Source organism: Peromyscus californicus, unplaced genomic scaffold (assembly GCF_007827085.1).
Source record: "Peromyscus californicus insignis strain IS unplaced genomic scaffold, ASM782708v3 Scaffold_7__1_contigs__length_154581171, whole genome shotgun sequence".
Classification (NCBI taxonomy): Eukaryota; Metazoa; Chordata; class Mammalia; order Rodentia; family Cricetidae; genus Peromyscus; species Peromyscus californicus.
Genome location: NW_026294595.1, coordinates 109389274 through 109408706, shown reverse-complemented (window position 1 = coordinate 109408706; position 19433 = coordinate 109389274).

Genomic DNA, 19433 nt, shown 5'->3' with positions numbered 1-19433 from the left:
CATATTTTTTGGTAAAGATTACTTATTTTTAAATTGACAGGTAACACTGGGTGCTTGTATCCTATCTAACACAATGCTTTGAGGTCTATAAACACCCTGGAAGGATTCGGTTTAGCTAATGAACAAATGCATTACCTCACACTATAGTTTTATGGTAGAAGCACATAAAACCTCTCTCTAAATTTCTCAACAATATAACACAGATGTTCCTTAATATGGAGATAGTGCTGTTTCCAGAGAAACACATCATGAGATGAAAATGCTTTCCCCAGTTCAACCTAGCCTGTCTTAGATGTGCTCAGAGCACTTGTATTAGTCTACAGTGAGGCAAAATTCACCAGTATGAAGTCTGGTTCATGTCAAGTAGTGCATATTGCATGCAATTCCTGTGTACTGCACTGAAAGTGAATGCAAACCGATTGTATGGATATTCACCATAAAAGTAAAAGAACCATAACTTAAGTTCAGTTTTTACTTAATTGGTATAGCTTTTGATAGACTTTCATTCTTTTTGTGGGTGAAAAGTTTTTTGTTGAGCATACATACCACCCATTCTTTGTTTGATATACCCATTGAGGGCTGCATAGACTGGTTTGTATTCTAACTACTACGTGTAGCATTGCTATAAAAATGTGAATCCAGGTATCTCTTTGACGTGCTGATTTCCTTTCCTTTAGGTAGATACACATAGCTATAGGTCATGTAGTCATTCTACCTTCAATCAGGGGAACTCCATGCTGTTTGCCATCACAAATCTTAAACATTGTATAGGCATGAACACTCAGCATCCTCGGTGCTCTGTGTTCCTACCAGCTCCTGTCTTGTGTTGAGTGATGGCCATGCTAGATGGGCTGTGGTGCTATCTATTGTGGCTTTGAGTTGTATTTCTCTGGTGACTGGCAATGCAGACCACTTTCCACGTACTTGATCATTTCTATGTCTCTTTTTGAGTAATGGCCATTCAGGCCAATTTTAGAACCATCTTTCACAATGGCGTTGTTTGAGTCCGATACATGGTCACACCACAAAACCTATGGAGGTGTACTGCATCTTTTAGCCTGTGGCTTTGCTGTAGCAGGGACATTGTGAGTCTAAATCCATGGGTCTAGAACAGTTTAATTCATTAAATACAGTCCAAGTTCCTGTTAAGTTTTTAAGTGGTTGGTCTTCTGGCTAAAACAGATCATGAGGGTCTTTTCCCATTTGCTTACTTGAAATAACCAATATAATAAGACAACATGATGGAAAGAAGAGTTTTAAGACATTAACTATCAGATAGCACAAGACAGTGTTACAGACAGATGGAAAATGTAAGTGGATGAATTGTAATTGTCCAACTTGCTTATGACATTGTAAAGTTTAAAGGCCATGGCTGAGGAAGGGAGAGCCTAGTGGAGCTTGGTAGACACTCTGAGTAGGAGAGGCCAAGGTGTTCAAAAGACAGAGTACTGGGGAAGAGGCATGTGTCTTGGCAATCATTCACGTGGATGATATATGTGGTACCTTGATTTACACTGAACTCCACATAGTCTACTAAATACACAGTTCTTTACAGTGATTCATTGGCACTCAGGACTTTTATTTGGAAATATTTGGAATGCAATGCATTTTTCCTTTTCATTTCTACTTAAGAATATTCATAAACCATTATCAAGATGGGTAAGAATGATTCCTTATTCATGCTCAATTTGACAGCTGCTTCAGGATCTGTAGGACTTTGGACCTTCAGTTCTACCATCTCAGAATGGACTGAGCAATCAGTTAACTATTTGTATGGATAAACAGAGCAACATGAGAAGGGCAGTACTTGGAAGGTCAGAGGAGGGTGGAAAGGATTAGAAAAAGGCAGTCAACCAGTGGTCATGCCAAAGTGATGCTGAGTGTGAGGGGCGGGGCAAAGTCTGGACAATATTCTCTTACTATCTTAAAGGCATTCTTTGGGATTGGCTCCCTGTATTTTCCAGTGGAAGAAAACCAAAGAAGTTTTAAGCCCTCTCCTGAAAAATATCTGTTCACTTCAACAGCTCAAAATGGAAATAAAGAATTCATTTCAGTTTTATTGGACACTGCATCTTATTATTTAGCTCAGGATAGCCTCAAAATTGCAATGATATGACACTGTCTCTAAAGCTCTGGGACTGCAATTGTATATCACTACATGAGGTATATCAAGATTCTTATTTTTGCATGAACTCCATTCATTTGAATGCAAAATTTCTCTAAGGCTGAACCCAGAGGGCTACATGACATAGTATATTCTTCATGAAATATAGTTTATCCATTACAGAACTATAGAAAATGTTTAATTCTGCCTTGGGTAACACATTTCTTCAGAGACTGACTCATGCTGAGAACTCAGATACTTAAGACATTCTTTAAGATTTATTCGCCGGGCGGTGGTGGCGCACGCCTTTAATCCCAGCACTCGGGAGGCAGAGCCAGGCGGATCTCTGTGAGTTCGAGGCCAGCTTGGGCTACCGAGTGAGTTCCAGGAAAGGCGCAAAGCTACACAGAGAAACCCTGTCTCGAAAAAACCAAAAAAAAAAAAAACAAAAAAAAAAAAAAAAAAAAGATTTATTCTATTTATGTGTATGAGTGCTTTGAATGTTATTTTATATGTGTACCTAATGCCTGCAGAGGTCAAAAGAGGAAGTCAGATTCTTTGGAACTGGAGATACTGATGATTGAGAGCCCCCGTAAGGGTGCTGGGAACGGAACCAGAGTCTTCTGCAAGAGTAACAAGTGCTCGTGACTCCTCAGCTAACTCTCTAGCCCCAGCTGTATCTTTCTTTGTTGAGTCACATTTCATCAAATTTGTCTTTCTTCATTCTTTGAATTAATGACATTCTCCCTCAGGATTTTCTGTTTCCTAACAGAACTAGCTATTGAGATCTTTTCTCTCTGATTGATTGCTTCTATTCCTTCATAGTCCTAAACCAAAACTCTTGGATTAGATCTGCAGTACTCAAACATCAAGACACAAAGGCTTTAGCTTGGTTGTGTTAGTCTAGGATAATTCTGTCCACAGAAAGTTTGGCATTCAGAAATTACAAATGGGCGCACAGAATGAGATTGGAGGGTGTATCCCATCTGTACCAACTGGAAAGTGAGGAATGGGCGAAATAGATGGAACACAACAGTTATGAAAGTATTTTCTTCTCTGCTCTGGAAATTTGGATAAATCATTTCATACTAAGTTTGGAGCCTGTTTTCCAAGACCCATTGAACACAGGTGGGGCACCATTAACACATTATTTATATTAATAATTCAATGTTATCTCTCATAAATAATATTGAGTTGGGGAGCAACTGTGTAGCTGCTCATATCTGAAATAAACAAAGAGCCTGTGTCTGTTAAAAGAAAGAGCTCAATTCATAACAAAATTGCATGTTTTTTAAATATAGGAAATATAGCTGTTGTGTAGAGTTCCCTCTAGACAGTGAGATATGTTATTTTTATACATTCAGCATTGACAAGTTTTATTTTTTTTCAAGAAGAACCCTTTTAAAATATTTTAGAGGATTTTTACTTGTTTTTGTCTTTTTGTTATTTTGTTTTTGGTTTTCCTTAAATCTGCTGGGCAAAGACTACCTTCTGGAGGTCAAACACTTGATGGACAGCAGAACCCCGGTCTGAGCAACCGGAAAGGCACTGTGCAATGGCACAGGCAACAAAAACAGGGGAACATTGGGTAGAAAACAGGCCAGGGCCCTGGCTAAGGAGTGGTGCCACATGCGAGGAGTGAAACTGAGGAAGCCGAGGGTGAGGTGGATGAGAGCCAAGAAGAAGAAAATGATAGCGGGAGATTACTACAAAGACACGGCTGGGAGAGGCGCTGTGGAATGTTGGGATGGGTTCAGGGGAGGTGGACATTTTCTGCTGAGGTCTATATGCAGAAAACTTGCCAAGGCTCAGTCCTAAACTTGAGTACCAGGTTGGTTAAAGGAAAATCTCTGAAGGAGGTCAGAATTGTTTCCAAGATTCTGCCCTGATTTTCAACACTCCTCAGTCTTTTGGCGGATTTTCCCCAGGCAGGTGTTCAGACCCCACATTCCCTTCCCCTGAACCGCAGGGTCACCCACATTGCAGCAATCAGTGAATAACTTTTTTCATGCCAAACTTTCCTCTCCAAAATCAGGTCCTTTCTTTGCTGGTATGCTTGTGCCTTGCTGGAGTTAATTTGACAACTGATTGGGTGTCAGCAACTGATAATTTTGTCTCCTCTCTCTGGTCATATCTTCCCTGTTCCTAACAGAGACAAGTGGGGATTCTACTGGAATTGGGGCAAAGAAGCTTTTTCCTGATTCATTCAGATGGACAGGTATGGGTAAGGTGAACCCTGAGAGTGTGGACTTAACTTCTAGAGTAGCTGCATTTTAGGAGAAATATAATTAAGATGAGGATTGCTAGGGAGAAGGGTCAATTAGACACTGGAAGAAGAATGGCAGCAACCTGTGGGGATAGGGTGAAAGCTTGACCAGAGATGGCTTAGGTGGATAACACAAACCATTTAAAGGATTTGGCAGATGGCTGAGGTAATTCTATGAACTATTTTCCCCGAGCCATGGTTTTGGCTAATGCATTTCTCCAGGATGGCTTTTCTTTTCTCCTACTCTGTGAATGCAGCCCGGCCTCCATTCTGCTAATATTCATTGGTTCTGTTACATGTCTGGGATGGAAAAGGTTGCTTAGGTGTCAGCCAAGACACTCCCTCTGCTTGGGGGAGAGGAAGCTGCCAGCCCGACTCTCGGTTTCCTGCCAGCTTAAGGAGCTTATGACTCAGATTCAAGCAAAACACTGAACTGAAGCAAGAGGCAAGTGAGGGAACCCAAGTTCTGATGAAGGCTTCAGGGCCAAACAGCGTCACTGAACATTTCACTTAGGGGAACCAAAACCCATCACACTAGAGGCTGTGCGGCCCTGTGCGTGTTCTCTGCTTTAAAAACACCTGCCTGTGCAAGCACGGATGGCCTTTCCTTCCTTCTCAGAGACGTAGTCTGCCTGAGTTGGAAATCCGAGGCTCACTCACCTTCCTGCAGGAAAAGCTTCTCTTGGAATCCAACAGCACTTTTGAGCATCTCTCAGGTTCTTTGACAGCAGAAAAGTCCTCACCAGATGTTATGACTCAGCTAGGGTGTCCACTTGTTCCTTGTTTCCATTCCTCACAGAAGGAGGTGTTAGGGGAAGACTACGGACATTTCTTGGGAATAACTCTGAAACCCAGACACTGTGTTTCAAAGTTCTCTGTGGTTTCGGTAGCTTACTGGATATTGCTTTAGTGGCTGAGCTATTGCTAATATTGACTTGCTAGTTATATGAAAGCTGAACTCTATCCCTGAGGAAAGGTACTTTGTGAATTAAGGAGCTCATTGCTGTCTTTACCTCACCTTTTCCATTATTCATAGATAAGTCCTCATTCTCTCAGTTATCTTTCTTTGAATATACCTTAGTTATTTCCCTCTTGGAGCCTTACTTCTGTGCACTGGAGATGAATATAAGATTTCTTGGATATTTGCCATAGTGTGGATCATAGGTATCCCCCAGTGCCTCTGTATTAAAAGCATAGTCGTCTGCTTTGGGAATAATTGGGAAATGGTAGAAACTCCACAGTAAAAGTCCATAGGGGTCTTTAGGTTATTAGGAGAAAGTCCTTACAGGGCACTGTGAAACAACAGTTTCTTCTTTTTATATTTTGCTTCTTTTCTGTGAGGTGTGCCGTTTTACTCTATGACTTTTTACACCAAGATAAATGGTCTTAACATAGACCACCCCACAAAATCTATGAGCCAAATAAACTATCATTATAAGTTGATGTATCTCAGGTATTTCTTGAAGTAACGGAAATGTGACAAGCATAGAACTCGGTCACAAATGTTTGTATTAAACATAAATTACGGTGTGACACCTTCATATCTGAGTACATATAGTATGCACAATCTTTTAAAAATTCAATATGTGAAGAAATCCTAGATGTTTCATCATCATCCAGATAGGACCAGATGCCCTGGGGACCTTTAGAAATATTGATGGTCTGCTGTCAGCTTGAATTTCTAGTCTTCTATCACTTGGTATACATCTCTTTATACTAGCTGAACTGGTCTATCTAATCACCCAACTCAGTTCACTCACTCTTCTCTTTTAGACTACTTTTTAAACATTCATCTAGTTCTAACTATAATTAAAAGCCACGCTTGTGTCAATCAATTATCTTTATTGCAAAAAAAAAAAAAACCGACAAGAATTAGTAGGAAAGGAAATGTGCTATTCAAGAGGGAAAGGAGCTTGGTTGTGTAATGTAACTTGGGAAAGCATGACCGTAAGTTCTCATAAGAGACCCCTCATCCCTTCACTATTTAGAGAAGATAAAAATATAGACTCATTTTTCTGAAGAGCTGTCAATCCCAGCCAATAAACACCATTTCCTTCTTTCTCGGGTGGGATCATAATTTCACACTTAGCAGCAGCAGACACAAGGGAGCTCATGTCTTAATATATGCAGTAAAAGTAGAGTAACTTAGAGGAGCTAAATATTAGTTACAGTTTATCCCCATTGTTCTAGGTCTTCTATTCTTGCAGACCTTCCTCAAGGGTACCCACATTCTAAACCTGCTAGAGGCATGTTCTCAAGGTTAAGTCTCTAGTGATCTAAAGCACCCTACCTTTCTTGTCAGGCATGTTTGTGTATCCTTTCAAATGCTTACACAGCACTTCAAATGCCAAACAACGCTTAGAGGGTGGGCTCACAGTCCATCTGAATGCATTACCTGCAAGCTTGAAGGAAGGTCCCCACTAGTGAGCCCTCTGCGAGGTACTGAAGTCAATCCATATTGTAGAGTATTTTGTCTCTATGGTTTTGTCAGTAAACATTGCTGACTAACAACCAATTGATGGCATTTGTGGACTGTTAGAATGTCCTTTGTCCAGGACCTGTAGTTTGCAGCTTCACAGTGTTTCAGACTGACTGGTGGAAATTTCCCAGAAACCATCAGGACAAGAAAAGAAAAAAATTGTCAGACAAAGACTGTGGATAAGTGAGGAGAGACACAAGGTTTTCATTTGCTTAAAAAATACAAGCTAATAATTTATATATTTTGATGAAAAGTACTTCAGATATATTGATACAAAACAGATCTTATTTCGTAGATTAAACTAAGGCTTGGGAAGTTTGATTATTTTATCAAACACAAACAGTGGGCGACAGAGCAGGACAAGAATCCACATCTTTCAATTTCCAGGCAAATGGAAACCACCCTGTTAAACCATAGTGTAATTCTAAGGTGTAATTGAAGTCATAGTTTCTGAATTTTTGTACGTTATGATGGGTTTCCAAGATCCAACAGAACAATAGGCACTAGAATTAGGCAATTTCATTTTTTTTGGCAAACAATTATGTCAGGAGTTCTTTATGTTCATTATAATGGTGAGTACTGAAATAGACTTTGTCATGGTTGCCATGGAGTTAGACAAAAATTTCAACATAAGCTGTAGGAAGCCATTGGCATAACCACTCCAGATGTCACTTCCAAGGTAAAGATTGTGGTGATGGTGACTCCTGTGAAGGAGTCAGTACTTTGAACTTCAGGCAGCCAAGTTGCAATGTCATTCTTATGTTTATTTATTCTGGGGTGGGCATGGTTTGGAAATAGTGTATGGTTAGACTGGCTGATACCATAAAGGCAAAAGAAACAGTCTTATTTTACATTCTCTCTCACCCCTACAGTTCCTCTGCCTCTCCTGTCTCCTTTTCTTTCTCTTCCTACTGAACTCAGGTCTCCTGGAAAAACTGCATGTGTGTTGAAGCAATGAGCCATGGTCCAGCCTTCCAAATCTCCTTCACAACAGCTTATGAAGGTATTTTCTTTGTGTCCAAATGTGAATCAACTAAGAAAGTAGTTTTTTTTTTTTTTTTTTTTTTTTTTTTGGTTTTTCGAGACAGGGTTTCTCTGTGTAGCTTTGCGCCTTTCCTGGAACTCGCTTTGGAGACCAGGCTGGCCTCGAACTCACAGAGATCCGCCTGGCTCTGCCTCCCGAGTGCCGGGATTAAAGGCGTGCGCCACCACCACCCGGCTAAGAAAGTAGTTTTATCACAACACACTTTTGAAGAATAAGAATTGGAGGCTGGAGAGATAGTTTAGTGTTTAAGAGCACTGGTTACCCTCCCAGCAGACCTGGGTTCAGTTCCCAGCATCCACACTGCTGCTCCCAACATCTGTAACTTCAGTTCTGGGGTACCTGACTCCATATCCTGGCTTCCTCAGGCATGAGGCACACATGTTTACACAGACATACACAGAGGTAAAACATTCATATACATAAAATAATAACAATAATTTAGTAAAAATTACTATTCAAAGTGTCTCAGTGATTTTTACCTTAAGCAGGTGTTACTTCATGGCACTCAGGAAGATCCTTCAGCTGGTTTAAAGGGCAGATGAGAATGCCAAGTGCTTACCTTGCCAATCATGCTCTGAAAAAATAGAACTTTGAGGGTAAATCTGAAAAGTCTGTAAAGCTAATTAGACTACAGATAGAATTTTATACTCCACACTAAGAAGCAACACATTTCAAATGAGTATATTGGACTCCTTGTGTCCCAAAGGCTTGAATAACACAGTAAATTAAAGAAACATAGCTCAGTAAACTGCCAACTAGCATGTAAATACAATCCCACCAGGCACAAGTCATTTAGGTATTGCAAATATTATGCCCTGTGTGTTTTATAACAATTCTAGAAGACTACCTATTATTTGAGCAATATTTAGTCTGGTTGGTAAAGCAAGTTTAATTATATTTTGTGGCATTTAGGATTTGGGGCTGATATAACTCAATGCATGTCGCGCGCGTGTGTGTGTGCGCGCACACACACACACACACACACACACACACACACAGAGTAATGCTTGCTTAAAATAAAATGCATCTTCTTATGAATGCTTTCTCCTTTCAGGCTTTTTTTTTTCCTTTCTCCACAAAACCACCTTGTAGTCTAAAGTAGTTTAGAGGAGGTTTTTCCATCACAAAAGCAAATGGAATAGAAAGCATAAGAACAAGAGAATTCTCTGATTGATTATTATAAACTATTAGAGAAAACTAATTTAGTCCTGCAAATAAGCATAGGATTAAGGAGGAGAGATGAAAAGTGCTTAGCGGTCCTTCTTATTTTTCTATACATATCTGTATCCTGGATACTCAGAGAGAGGCCCATGGACTGGCACCAGGAGCATCTACTGGGAGCCTGTTAGAAATGCAGAATCTCTGTTCCCACAGGAGGCTCAAAATTTGCATTTAACAAGACCCCCAGGTAACTGCTCTGTGTGTTGAGTGTTGACCACTGGTGACACAACACGCAGAGCTTTCTTTCCTTTCAATACCCATGGAGCTATAGAATTTCTCTGATGGTGTGAATAAATTGAGGCTCCCCTCCCCTTCCTATAAGAGCAGAAATGGAGGAATCTGAAAGCATCAGTCCAGATGGCTAAGAAAGGACTTCTTTTCCACTGCTGTGGTGGCTCCTGAACATCCGCCAAGTCTTCAAGGGGTCAGATGTGCGTTGACACCCCATGCTGAGGTTATTTATTAATTTGTTTTTCACAAAAGGCAGGGTCGGGGTCACTATAAACAGAAGAAGATTGTTTGCTCCTGTTAAGATTACACTTGTTGTTTCTGGTGAAAATTAATTTTCCCTTTGAAAAAGTGTGCTTGCTTCCTAGGGAATCAAGGAGAAGGTGAAATGCCTCACTCTAGTTAAAAGCACAAGATGGACAGAAATAACTGTATTTCCCTACCTGGTCTCTGGATGGAATTGACGCCTGTGCTTTGGGGGCTGTGCATGAACCTGTTGCCCTTTCTACTTATAGCATAGTCAACTAAATTAATTCTACCTCTTTGTTAATTTTAAATTTTGGCAACCATGTTGATTGAAGAGTATTGCATACTTTCTGGGAATAACAAAGAGATAACAATGACATTTGTCTTCAGCTTTTAAGAGTGGACCGAGATTATGTAGAAATACCAGAAAGAAAATGGCTTACCTCCTGTGTATTCAACTGAATTGACTCACACTAAAGGCTGGGGTGGTCACCAGGACTGCCACAAAAAGAGAGGAGAGGGGGAGCAAAGCCTTATTTTACCCACAAACATACAATCTCAATCTCTTGGAGGGACAGATGACAAACCACAATGAAGCAAATAATAATGCTTAAAAGTGTTCACTGGCCACGGCAGTGAGCAAGGGGCTCTCTAACTTAAGAGGGAAGATGATAGACTTCTCAGGAATTAGCCAAGGAAGAGAAGAAAAGAACATAGAAGTGGGTCTTCCTTAAATGAGTGGCTTTCAACTTTTCTGCATCCTCGAAAGTCCTGAGACAATTTTATGTATCTTGTTCTCATGTTATCACACATTAACAGAAATTTTTTAAAAAAGAATCACAAAGATGATAGCAAGTGTATGGCAAAAGGTCAGTAGGGTAGATAATGGGTATCAAAACACAGATGGGCAGTAAGTCATTTTGTTGCATAGTAATCCAGGACAGATGTGGTGGAGAACAGTTAATTATACATTTCAAGATGACTACAAGAGCAGGGTTCCAAGATTCCAACACACAGAAATGATTTTACTTGAGGAGGCAGAGATGGTAATTATCCTTATTAGATCATTAAACTCTGTACACATGTACTCAGTTACAACACTACCCACAAATAAGTAAAGATAAATGCAACTGAAAAATAAAATGGAAGAAATCCTACACCACATGGAACATCTCTTTAGAGTAGCTGCAAGCCCTGGCCTCTGTTGTGGGTAAGAACAGCTTCAAGAGAGGTGGACAAGTTCTACACATAGGAGCTGGAATAAACAGAAAACTGTAAACAGAATGACCAGTTAATGTACACCATAGAAAGGTTTTTGGTAGGAAGAAAATAAAACAGAATAATATAATAATTCATATCTTTTTATTCATTAAGCATGTATATATTTATTAGTATTTATATTTATTAGTAGAGTGGTTATACTCTATTTTTCAGAAATATCAGAAAACAAAATTTATTGTATAAGTCTGAACTAAGAAAATGATGTATGGGCTTTCAAGATAACAATGAAACCTTATATTGGGAATTAGTGTCTTTTTGGAGAGCTTTTATTATTATTTCATGTAATTTAGAAGTCATATATAACAAACTTAATAATTTATGGTATATGTTAAAGTATTGATTTTTGCCTGATGATACAGTGGTTGTCTAATTTTTTAATGTAACACAATATTCCAGAAGGGAATTTAAAGCTTTTGAAGATAATTGAAAATAAGTTATATATTCTAGAAGTTATCCTATTTCCATGCAAAACAAACCTTGTTAATTTATCTGCTTTCTCTTTTTGTTATAAACTCTATCACACATACCATGATATTGATAAAATGCTTTTTAATTATTTTAATTATGTCTATGCATCTAATAGCATTTGGATCAAACAATGATGATGTTTTTACTTGGGGTCTTAAATACTTGCTAAGGAACTCTGTAGTTTTCTAACGACATTGGGCTAGGCTACACCCTTAATTCTGCCATCTCAGTATGTCTATGAATAATTTTGATAGAACTTTAGAGATGAAGTGCATAGATGGGATTCACAGTTAAAACTTTGAGTGACAAAGAGGGAAGGAGACAACACAGGTTTGAAAAAGCCATATGTAAATTACTTTATAGTCTTAAATACACACACATATATATAACAATAATAAAGAAGATATCATGAATTTAGAAGGGAGGCATTGGAGTGGAGGAGGATGGGAGAGTGTAATGTAGATGCAATAGTCATGTATGAAACACACAAAAATAAAATTTTAAAACCAAACAACAAAAAAATCTTTAGGTGACAAACCCAAGGATAAAGATGATCGCAACCACCAGAGACACACTAGGCAGAAACAAGTGAAATGACATAAAACAGAACCAACCAAGTTTCAGGTTCTGTTTAGGTTCAGAAGTCAGCTGCATGAGAGTGAGCTGGCTTGGCCACTGCACAGATGGCAAAACTCTGGGATTTCCAGTCGATGACAGCCATAGCATTAGCCAATTGCATGATGTAGCTGTCAGAAAAATAGCCTAGCACAGTGTTAGGTTGCATTTATGAAATATTGCATCTAGCACAAAGGAAGCAATAGAAAAGACAAATTAACCAAATCCTGGGCTAGAGAAATGACCTTGAGAAGGATGCTGTAAATCCCTTGTACTCTGTGTGTCCACCCTTCTTTAACTGGAGAACACTCAGAGCAAGGAACACTGAATTTCCAGCATCATCTCTTGTGGAAAATTGGGAGGCACAGGGTGGAAGCTTTCCTGACTGAGAAAAGACCAGGGATGAATTTGCAGAGGCTCCTCTGTAACATGAATCTTAAAAGGTCTTGTTAATAAAAACAAACCTAGAAGCCAGGTATTGTGGTGAATTCTGGAAGATCAGAGAGACAGAACAAGCCACAGCTGACCTCACCTGAACAACTTCTCAGCTGATCTTGTTTCCTCAAACTAGAAGCTTCTGAGTCCTCATCCAAATGGATCTCAGCTGAATGGCTGCTTAAAGTCTAAAAGCTTAAAAGCCTCTAGCTCCTGGTCCTCACACCTTATATACCGTTCCAATCACTTCCTGGGATTAAAAGTATGTGTCACCATGCCTGGCTGTTTCCAGTGTGGCCTTGAACTCACAGAGATCCAGATGGATCTCTGCCTCCCAAGTGATAGGATTAAAGAAAGGTGTGTGCCCCATATTCTGGCCTCTATGTTCATCTAGTGGCTGTTCTGTTCTCTGACCCCAGATAAATTTATTAGGATGCACAATATATTGGGGGACACAATATCACCACATTCCTCTCTGTGTTTACAAGCCAGACAATGCTAGCTAGAATGCTGATTTAAAGAGAGCGAGAAATTTACTCTGACATGAAGAACATCGTATCATATTTAGCTTTCTCTCTCTCTCTCTCTCTCTCTCTCTCTCTCTCTCTCTCTCTCTCTCTCTCTCTGTGTGTGTGTGTGTGTGTGTGTGTGTATGTGTGTGCACATACATGCATGGGCAAGCATGCATGCCATCACGTTTGCAGGGGGTATCATTTTATTTTAGCCAAACTATAAAGTTCCTTTCACAGTGAAAACACAAATCAGACAGTATTTCTGTTATCTCTCCTGAATAAAAAAATGTCCAAAATGTGTAAGGTTAAAACAATATTATTTCGCTCATGCTTTAAAGAGTCAGGAATTCAGAGAGGTTGCCTGGGAAATTCCCATTTGAAGTACCTGATGCCTTTTGGTTAGGGATTGCAGCTCTGTCAAGGCCTTACTAGGTTGAATGTCCAAGGTGGCTCTGTCACCTGGCCGCACTTGGCTGGAAGTTCTGGTGCAGCTGCCAATCACAGCAAGGACATATGGCCTCTTTATTATCTTTGACTTCCTCTTAACATGATTGTATCCAAGCTGTTGGGCTCTTAGCTCAGGGATATGAAAGCTCATCGGAGAGGCCTTGCTAGTGCATATGATGCAGCCTCAGGAGCATGTTGCTCCCCTCCCCACACTGCTGTATTCCAAGTGAGGCAGAGGAACCAACAGAGGCCTAGATTCTAGTTTTTATGGAATGAAGGTCCAACATTTCTAGACATTAAGAAGAAAAAGATCACAGGGTGATTACACAATGAAGTAGACACAATGAAAACTGCAAACCTTTTTTAAAAGAAAAAATGTTAGGGTGAATGGGTTATATCTTGGAGAAATGGATGAGATCTACATGAACAAACTAGGGGTGAGGGGGGTAATGGAGGGCAAGGGATGGTGGATGAGAGCTTAGAGGAGCAGGAGGTTCGAGCTGGAACAGGGACAGAGTGGGAGAGCAAGGAAAGAAATACCATGATAAATGAAGACACCATGGGAATAGGGAGAAGCAGAGTGCTAGGGAGATTCCCAGGAATCCACAAGGATGACTCCACCATAGACTAATAGCAATAGTCGAGAGGGTGCTTAAGCTGGCCTACCCTGGTGATTGGATGGCTGAATACCCTAACTGTCATAATAGAACCCTCATCCAGTGACTGATGGAAGCAGATGCGGAGATCCATGGCCATGTCCTAGGCAGAGCTCCAGGAGTCCAATCGATGAGAGAGAGGAGGGATTCCATGAGCAAGGGATATCAAGACCATGACTGGAAAAAGTACAAAGACGACTAGCCAAACTAGTAGAAACACATGAATTGTGAACCAATAGCTGAGGAACCCCTAATGTACTGGACTAGGCCCTCTGGATAAGCAAGACAGTTGTTGAGCTTGAATTGTATAGGTGGCCCCCAGATAATGGGATCAGGACCTGTCCCTAGTGCATGCACGAGCTTTTTGGAGCCTTGTGTCTATGGTGAGACACTGTGCACAGCCTTGGTGCAGGGAGGAGGGGCTTGGACCTGCCTCAACTGAATGTACCAGGCTCTGCTGACTCCCCACGGGAGACCTTGCCTTGGAGGAGGTGGGAATCGGGGTGAGTGGGTTAGGGGGAAAGCTGGGGGGCAGGAGGGAGGGAGGGAGAACAGGGGAATCTGTGGTTGTTATGTAAAATGAATAGAAAATCTCTTAATAAAAAAAAGTACACATTAAGGTATAGAAGAGGGGGCTTTCAAATGCCAACATTTCTAAAAATAACGCTTTAAATCTAAAACATGCATGGTTTCATTCACCACTGAAGAGCAAATCATCTAACTTCAACCATTTTAGCGGTGCATATAACATCATACAACAGATAGTTACTTTAGAAGATGATGCAGAATCTGAATAGGGCATCAGGGCCATCTGCTCAATTGCTCAAGCACTCTTAGCAAGTGCTCCTGGGAAGGGTGATATTTCTGGTGATCTGGGCAAAGTGACATGCACTGTAACCCCCAAATCCAGCACTCAGGAGCTGAGGCAGGAGATTGGGGCCACCTTCTCTCTCTCTCTCTCTCTCTCTCTCTCTCTCTCTCTCTCTCTCTGTCTCTCTCCTCTCTCTCTCACATGCACACACACACACACACACACACGAGACAAGTTAGTAAAATAAAATGAAACTTTCTTTTATCTACCATGGAAAGATTCAATAAATGTTTGGAAATGGAACACAACAACAACAGCAACAACAAACCCAACACAGACACTTCCTAATTAACCTCCCAGGTGGCCACCCTGATTTTGTAAATTGCAGTAGTTGATAGTAAGGTTTTAAAAGGAAATAAAGAATATCTCCCTTTGTACATTTTGGACTAAGATTAGGATTTTCTTGAAATTACTCCTTGACCTATGACATAAAGGCATTTTAATTTGACTGAAGCACATGGTGTATATTGTAAGAAATACTATGACAGTTGCGAATTCTCTGAAACTGTTGGAAGTTATGAATCTGACTGCATATGAGAGGCTCTTAAGCAGGCAGGGTGATAACTCAAGGACACTCAGCTGCAGTGAGCATGTAGGGAGGTATACATACACTTGACCAGTATAGACATTTCAAGGTTTCTATGCAATTTGCTGGGTATAAGTAGATATTGAAAAATGCAAAAAAAAAAAAAAAAGATTTACTCACTATGTGGGTTACAGAAAATCTTGTACCTTCCAGATGTAGGGAGTTATGCAGTTTCAGATAGAGACCCAAGTAGCCATTAGCAGAGTCCTCCAGCAGGTATCTGAGGACATGACTTCACTCCAGTTATTCCATGCCCTGTACGTTCTAAAAGTCTTGGTGCAGACCAGATTATTGTCCTCACTTTCCAATAGACTTTGGAATGCTCTTTGGGTTCCCCAATGACTGGCTGTACATGTACCTTAGCTCAGTGGTTCTCAACCTTCCTAATGCTGCTACCCTTTAATACAGTTCCTCTTGTTGTGGTGACCCCAACCATAAAATTATTTTTGTTGCTACTTCATAACTGTAATTTTGCTATTACTATAAATCGTAATGTAAATGTCTGATATGCAACCCCTTTGAAAAGGTCATTTGAGCCCCAAAGGGGTCACAACCCACAGGTTGAGAAACACTGCCTTAGTTATTTCTGATAAATTTCTGGACTAGATTTTAGCCTTTCTTTCGGCTTCATGGCAGTATCTGACCTCTGACCTAGCCTGCTCTGTCTTCCTCTCACCTCCAAGTTGCCTACCCTCTCCCCATGCTCTTTGCATTTCTCTTGTTCTCCTCTGAAACTTCAGTGAAGGCTCTGGCTTCCCATGGCTTATTTTTCCCAACTGAGGAAGAACACCAATGCTTTCACACAGTTGTTATGAGAATCTATGGTTACTAGGATAAAATGCCCAAGATTAGTAACTTAAATCACTCATAAGGAGAAAAATATATCTTAGCTCTTAGTTTGAGAGTTGTGGGTCCATGATCACTTGACATCATGGCTTTTGGGGCTGGGACAAGGCAGAATTTCAGGACAGAAGCAGGTGACAAAAGAAAGCTGCTGACCTCATGGTGGCTGGGAAGCAAGAGAATCAAAAGACTTCTGGGAACACTTTCAATGGCCCAACTTCCTGCCACGAGGCCTTGACAAATGGTAATTCTGATAAGCAAAATGCTGGCTTTGGGGTTATCTAAAGAGACTTTTTCTCATTCCTTAACCCTTTTCCCTTTAAATAACAAAATGAAATTTACTTCTAGCAGAGCTGCTTAGCAAGCCTTGCAAGGCAAACAGGGCTCTTCCCTCACTAACGGCCTTCCCAGGAGAGGATTTTAAAGTCTCCTTGCCTTTGCACACGAGTGAGCCTCAGTTTGGGGTAACCCAATTATGTCAGAGACATCAAGCCATTCAGGTATACTTCAGGTCAGTATTTGCCAACGTTTGCAAAGTCTAGTCAAACAGATTATTGTTATTGTTTTTGGAAGCTGAAAGATGGCTACAGCCACTGAGAAGTCAGAGAAGTTTCCAAACATCCAGGGATGAAGAAAGTAGGGTCAGACAGCCTGTTTTCAAGGCTTCATGCAGGGTTACTGTGACATCAGTGACATTTTTGTTGCATTATTCCCATCTCTTCTTGGCAGTCAGGATCTTTCTATGAGCAGAGCCAGAAGAATGTCAAAAGGAGGACACATTGCAGATTCTCATGATGTCATTTTTGCTTGATGAGTTTGGGTGCTTGTGCGCACTCTAGAATTTCTATGTGAAATATTCTTGGCTCCCTCAGGCAGGGAGCTTGCTAGCTCATTGCCCCTAGGCAGCACGCTGTGGACCTAGAACCCTGGCTGTGAGGCTGCTCATGGCAAGAGTCATCAAAAAATGACAACCAAGTTTAACCTGCTCTTCTTCCCAGACAGTTGAACTGCAGCAGTGGGAACACAATCTTTAGAATGTTCCAATGATGTGAAGTAAACGTTACAAGAAAAATCATGTTAATAGTTTTTTTTTATTATTTTTAAAATTTCATATGTGCACTTGCATTTACATCATTCCCTCCTCCCTCCAACTTCTCCTATATTCCTGCTTGTTCCCCTTCATACGAATTGCCTCTTTTTCTTTAACTGTCATTGTATTGTCTACACACACACACACACACACACACACACACACACACACACACACATACACACACACACACACATAACAATTCATAAACACAAGCTGAGCCCATTTAGTGTTGTTCCTGTGTATATGTATTTTGGGCTGCTGACCATTTGGCATTGGATAGCTGATAAGGGAGCTCATCCCTGTGCGAGATTGGTGCTCCCTCTCACGGGTATTCCTTAATTATCCATAGCTCTTCATCTAAGAGTAGAGTCTTGTGAGACTTTCCCTACCCTCATTGGCATATTAAGCAGTTCAAGTCTTGTTTTCGTAGCCATATTGCTGAGATTTCATGGCTGCTGCTTCCCTGTCTTATATGTCAGTCATGATCTAGCAGTAGACATCCTGGTCCTCTGATTTTTCAATATTTCTGTCCCATCTTCAATAATATTTCTTGAGCCTTAGGTGTGGTGGTTGTTTTGTAGATGAGTCACTTAGGTCTGGGAACCCATGCTCAGTTGCTTTCTGCTTTTTGACTAGTTATGTCTTTCAATCATGGACTCCACCTGTCATAGAACAACAACAACAATAACCCCGGCTTCTTTAATGAGGGATAAGAACTACATTTGTTCGACTAGACATGGGCCCAGAATACGCCCCTAAGGTGAGGACCTGGAGGTTGGGTGTGTCACAGGTGGGCTAAAGTCCATCAAGCAGACAAGAATAATGCACAGGATGTGCACCCAGGACTGAGGCTGGGGACTGGGAAGGGTGAGGGCAGGATGGATCAGACTTCATTGCTTATATGTTACTTCCTTCAGCAAATACTTTTTGAGCTAGAAGCTACTGTTAAATATTTATATTCTTCTATCATTTAAAAATTAATAAACACATCTTAGGTAAACATCTTGTGGATTAAGGCATATAGAGGTACATTGCTTGTGGGCTAACGATCGATTTCTTCTTCTAACTCAGTTTTCTCTTACTCTACTCAGCCATATTAGATTTGTAGTAAGTTTGTTCGATAAGTCTTTCAGCCTTCTAATATCTGGGCATCTTGTAGAAGAGCACCACCTATGGTTCCTTTTAAGGTCATATTACTGTTAACCTTTCAGCTTTTGTCCTCATGATAGTGACGGTATTCCATAGAAAGACTGCTTCCGGGATGGGAATGGAGACAGAGCTGAATAGAGTAGTATCGGTTTCACAGGGCTCTGCAATGAGAAGCACATATGTTCTGGTTTAAGCTAGTTTGATTACTTGCTGTCACAGCCTCAGTTCTGCTAACGTGACTGATTCCCTCTGTTATACTCTGCATTCCTTTGGTTTCCATAGGTAAGTGTAGAAACCATGATACATGGCTGCTTTACTCCGTCCCCAAATAAACATTTGCTTAATTCTCACTCCTTCTCTCCTTTTCTCCTTCCTGCTTTGCTTCCTTCCCCAGGATGCCCCTTCCTGACAAGGTCTCATGTGTAGGCCATGCTGGCCTGATCCTTCTGCTTCAGCCTCCTGAGCACTGAGTTTCAGCACACACTACCATGGTCAGCTCACTCACTCTGATTTTTATGGCTCACTGTAACCTAGGAAAATGTGTCACAGTTGTCACAGTTCTGCGTCTTCTCAGCTCACCCGTATAGGCATTTCTACCTGCCTTTGAATAACTTTTGGTTCTTCTCGTCACGGCTTCAGCTTTGCATTGTTGATTTAATTGCAACATCTTGTACATCAAAAGTTCTGAGTATGTTGCAGATCACAATTGTTAAATTCAAAATATTTTACCAAATGTTTCCTATGTAACAGTCAGTCAAATTATTTGTTTAGTGATTAATAGATGTGGAGACATACTTTTACCACTTTCTTGCTAAACTGATCTCTGGTGAACGCTTGTTTCACATAGCAAGAAAATGATAGCTCCTTTGTCCTTTGTCAACAACCTGC